Below are 5,372 nucleotides of genomic sequence, written 5' to 3' on the forward strand. Positions count from 1 at the left end.
ATCCTTTCTTACTGTGATATCATAAAGATATTTTTCTATATATTCTTCTAAAGGTTTTTAAGTTTTGCCTTTCACTGTTAAATCTATAATCCATCTGAAATTAAATTTTGTGTATGGTAGAAAGTAGAGAAGCAGATAAACAATTGTCCTGATATTATATAGCATTTCATAGACCATTTCCTAGTGATATGCAATGCCATCTTTGCCATAGATGAAGTTCTGGTACATTTGTGATTTTGTTTCATGACTGCTATTCTTCTACTATTCCCTGGTCTCCTGGCATCAGTATTACCCTGTCTTAGCTATTAAAGCTTTATAATAATTCTCGATATTTGGTGGTGCAGTTTCCCTTTCCTTATTCTTAGAAGCATCTTGGCTGCCTGTGAGCCTTTGCTCTTCCATATCAGTTTTAGAATTAGCTCATCATGTTGCTTGAAAACCCATATTGGGATATTAATTGCTGTTGCATACAATGTACAGATCAATTTGTAGAGTATTGACACTTTTTATGATACTGAATCTTCTTATCCATGAACATGGCGTAGCTTTTTCATTTATTTAAGATTTCTTTAATGAGGCTGGTCAGTTAGCTCAGTTGGTTAGAGTGCTGCCTTGTAACAAGAAGGTCAAGGGTTTGGATCCGCCGACTGTCCAACTGCCAAAAAACAAAGAATTTTTTAAAAAGAAGCTTTCTTTAAAGTCTTTTTATAAAGTTAATTTTTTTCTCCATAAAGGTCTTGCTCATCCTTTATTAATTTCTTGGTTCTATTTATTGCTATTTAATCAATTAATGTTTTAATATTAAAGCACCCTTGAATTTTGGAGATAAAGACATCTTGTTTATTATGATTGATTATCTTTTTAATGCACTGCTAGATTTGGCTTCATAGGTGGCTCAGTGTCATCTGCACCACACTCAGCCAGTGAGCGCACCAGCCAACCCTATATAGGATCCAAACCCGCGACCTTGTAGTTACCAGTGCCGCACTCACCTGAGTGAGCCACGGAGTCGGCCCAGCTCCATAATATTTTAGAATTCTTTTTTTTTTTTTTTCGTGTCCAGCAACGGATCGCAACTCTCAGTGTCGCGCCCGTACTGGACTGGGACCGGCAACGGGATCGCAACCCTCGGTGTTGCCCCCACACCTTGCTCAGCCAGTGAGCGGGAACCAGTCTGTATGTGGGATCGGAACCCTCGGCGGGAGCGCCACCGCGCTCCCAAGCGGCACACTGTAGCAGTGCGCCACCGGGCCGGCCCCATATTTTAGAACTCTTGTATCCATGTTTGTCATATCCATGGGGGCTGCTCTAACAAAATACCATAGACTGGGTAGTTGATAAACAACAGAAATTTATTTCTCACACTTCTGGAGTCTGGGAAGTTCAAGATGAAGGTGCTGGCAGATCCAGTGGCATGGTAGAAAGGGGCAAACGAGCTCTCTTGGGCCTATTCTATAAAGGTACTGATGCTATTCATGAGAGTACTACCTTTATGACCTAATCATCTCCCAGAAGGTCCCACCTCCTTATACCATGGGCGCCACCGCGCTCCCAAGCGGCGCACTGTAGCAGTGCGCCACCGGGCCGGCCCCATATTTTAGAACTCTTGTATCCATGTTTGTCATATCCATGGGGGCTGCTCTAACAAAATACCATAGACTGGGTAGTTGATAAACAACAGAAATTTATTTCTCACACTTCTGGAGTCTGGGAAGTTCAAGATGAAGGTGCTGGCAGATCCAGTGGCATGGTAGAAAGGGGCAAACGAGCTCTCTTGGGCCTATTCTATAAAGGTACTGATGCTATTCATGAGAGTACTACCTTTATGACCTAATCATCTCCCAGAAGGTCCCACCTCCTTATACCATGGTCCTGGGGGTTAGGACTTCAATATATGAATTTGGAGGAGGGGGTCCACAAACATTTAGACCATAACAATGTTCATGAGTGAGATTAGTTTGTCATTTTTCTTCCTTATGCCTCCCACGACTAGTTTTGTTATACCATGACATATAGGGATTTGGTGTATGGTTATACTGTGGAATGAATAGGGATTTTTCCTGCTACTTCTGTTCTCTGAAGGAGTTTACATAAGATTGGACTGTTCTGTTCCTTGAAACGTTTATAGAATCTTCCAACAAAATCTTCTGGCACTGATTTTTTTTTTTTTTGGTAGCAAGATTTTTTTTTTTTTTTTTTTTTTTTTTTGAGGTCTGGTCTCATCTATTTGGTACTCTTTAAAAATCTTATTTTTGACTGGACTCAGACTTAGCAGTAGAAGCTCTCAGAGAGGACAGCCTACGTCTCTTGGCATCTGTTCCTGGCGTTTTTGCTTGGCCTACTTCATTCTGTTGGCCAAAAGTTTAGCATATTGTACGGCCTCTTCCTTATTTTTTTTAGTGCTCTGTTTCTTCAGAGCAATACGCCTGCGTTTGTGTTGTAGGACACGTGGAGTAAGAAGACGCTGAATCTTGAGTGCTTTGACCCTAAGTTTCTTACCTTCTTTGTTTAAGGGCTTTCTTACAACATATTGGGGGACATCATCTTCTTTAGAGAGATTGAAAAGTTCGTGGATTCTGCTAGCTCTTTTGGCCCCAGGCGATGAGGCCCCGTGGTATCAGTCAGTCCAGGAATATCCTTCTCTCCTTTTTTTTTTTTTTCCTTTTTGTCATTTTTCGTGACTGGTAACGGGATCGCAACCCTCGGTGTCGCACCCGCACCAGTCTCTATATGGGATCCGAGCCCTCCGCAGGAATGCCGCTGCGCTCCCAAGCGCTGCACTCTACCGGATGAGCCACCGGCCGGCCCTCCTTTTTTTTTTTTTATACAATAACCAAGTTGAGAACGCTCAGATTGGCATCCACAATGCAACCTGGAACAGATTTGAGCTTCCTTTCTGTAGTTCTTCTTGGTCTATAACAGAAATGCCCCTTACTCAGTAGCAGGCAGACACAGCCATGGGTCAGGACACCCTGCTGCACGAGGAAACCTTGTTTGTCGTTCCCACCACTGATTCAGACCACATAACCCTTCCATTCTCCACCCAGAGCGTCAGCAGCAACCTCTGTGGCCATATGCTGCTCATAAAAAGTACGAAGTTTGCGTTCATCGTCCACTTCGATGAGTTTCTGGCAGCCAATGGCTGGGAAGGAGATATTCAGCTTCATCTCGAAGTAGCCGAACGCCTCCGAGGCGCCTTGAAAAAGAGGCCCCGGTAGCAAGATTTTTTTAACTCAAGTACTTATTTAATTTCTTAAATGGTTATTTATTTAATGGTGGTTTGGGCTTTCTATGTCATTATGTGTCTTCAAGTTGTTTATGGCTCTTTTGAGTCCTTGTTGTTTCCATACATAAGGCTGTCCCCTTTTAGTTGAAATTTATGAATTTCATTTTAAAAATTTAATCTAAATTGTAAATATTTGTAGTAGGAGAACTATGTTAGAATGTCTGGTTGCCAGAACCAGAACTCCAGATACTTCTTCAACTTTACTAGATACTGCCATATAATTCTTCAAAGTGGTTGCTACAAACAGTTTGAGAACTGTAGTTTAACAACCTCACCAGTACTTAGAATTATCCAATCAATTAATTTTTGTTAATCTCATATCTATTATAGGGAGGTTTTAAGCTGAATTTCTTTGCTTACTGGAAAGTTTGAGCAAACCTCTTGACCACGTTTCTAGTGGGTATTTGTCTTTAAATAATTTGTAGACATTTTAATATATTGTGGATAGTAATACTTTGTCAGTTATATTCATAACAAATATCTTCTCCCATTTTATGTCTTGTCTATTTAAATTTTTAAGGTGTCTTGATGCACAGGAGTTTTTAATGTTGAAATATAGAATTTATTTATTTTTAGTCTTTTTTTGGTGGTTTGTATTTTTGGTATCTTGTTATAAAGTCCTCTGCAATCCCAAGGTTATAAAGATATTGTAAAAGTATTAAACTTTGCTTGTCCCAATTACAGCTTTAATCAATCTGTAATTGATTTTGGTGTATGGTATAAGGTAGGGATCCAGCTTCACCTTTTTGCACATGGATAACTAATTGTTCCAGCAACATTTATTGAATATGTAATTCGACATCTGTTATAGATTAAGTGCTACAATACGTATGGGTCTGTTTCTGGGCTTACTTCATTGTCCCCTTGTTATATTTGTCTGTCTTAGCATCAATACCATACTGGTTTAGTTCTCAAAGTTTTATTATAAGTCTTGATGGCTATGAGCGTAAGTCCCCTTTCTCATTCTTTTTCTTCAGGAATGCCTTGGCTCTTGGTATCTCCTTATTTTCATATGAATTTTAGGATAACCCTGTAATTCCTTTTGAAGAATCTGATAGAAATTTCTGCTGGAATTTTAATGAGTTTATATATCAGTTCCTTTGCCTCTGTCCAGCACAGCAACATATCAAAACTTCAGCCAATGAATCAAATTTCCAGTCTCCCGACCTGCCTATGGGGTACCTCTTGGAGAGCTGTCCAAAATACAGAAACCAGGACATTAGATTCTAGTAAATGTGTACCCACTCTTTGTACAATATGGTCTGAAGCCAGACTGTTGGGAGGGTGTTCAGGAAGAGAGGGTGTTCAGATGAAGAGTACGGATAAGAGGTTTTTGGTGGATTCAGTGATAATACCTGGGAGAGATATGATTTCAGGGTGTCAAAGAGGAGACTGATAAGAGAAAAAGATGGAGGCAGACAGTAAATTCCAAGTAGTGAGCCGGAAGAATGAACTGTAGCCACTATGGCTTTCACGGCAGCCCAGGACTAAAATTGGCACTGGCGTGCAAAGAGGCGTGAAACCCAAGCAAGTGGAGGGTTCGTTTGAGGCTATCCACCAGGCCTTAGAATCACTGGACCCTCCAGGCTGTTGAGATGGACCTGGAGAAGCTGTGCGTGTTTGATGACCTCAAGTTTTTCCGTGACGCGGACTTTGAGGTCATCGGGGCGATCGGGCGGGGGGAGGGAAGTACCCTTGGCATTGGCAGCGCTCGCAGGTCTGAGCAAGCTGGCCCCTGCTGGAGAATCAATAAGGGAGGCAGAGCAAAGCTTTGTTTGCTGTGGCCTGGGCAGGGCTCCACCCAGCTCTGTCGGCATGGCGCAGGGGTCCACCTGGGGCCTGGGGCACCCACGGCTGGGCCTCTCTTAGCCCCCAAGGCCACGGGCTTTCGCGCGCCCCTGCTTGGTCTCCCCGCGGAGCCTTCTCCGTAGGGGCGGGCGGGGTGGAGCCGCGGCAGCCGGCGGGCTGGGCAGCTGCGGGAGCTCATTTCGCTCTTGCCCTCGCAGGTGTGGCGGCGCCCCGGGCGCCCGGGGAAGGCAGGACGTGGGGGAGGGAGGCGCCCGCCATGCCCGGCCCGCAGCGCCCC

At 43.3% G+C, this 5,372-nt stretch overlaps 1 pseudogene; it reads right to left on the minus strand.

The window, feature by feature from the left end:
* Positions 1 to 2,181: 2,181 nt before the first annotated feature.
* Positions 2,182 to 3,167, minus strand: LOC103608137 (annotated as a pseudogene).
* Between the last annotated feature and the right edge of the window lie 2,205 nt (positions 3,168 to 5,372).

The sequence above is a fragment of the Galeopterus variegatus genome, unplaced genomic scaffold, assembly GCF_000696425.1.
Source record: "Galeopterus variegatus unplaced genomic scaffold, G_variegatus-3.0.2 Scaffold8046, whole genome shotgun sequence".
In the NCBI taxonomy this organism is placed as follows: domain Eukaryota; kingdom Metazoa; phylum Chordata; class Mammalia; order Dermoptera; family Cynocephalidae; genus Galeopterus; species Galeopterus variegatus.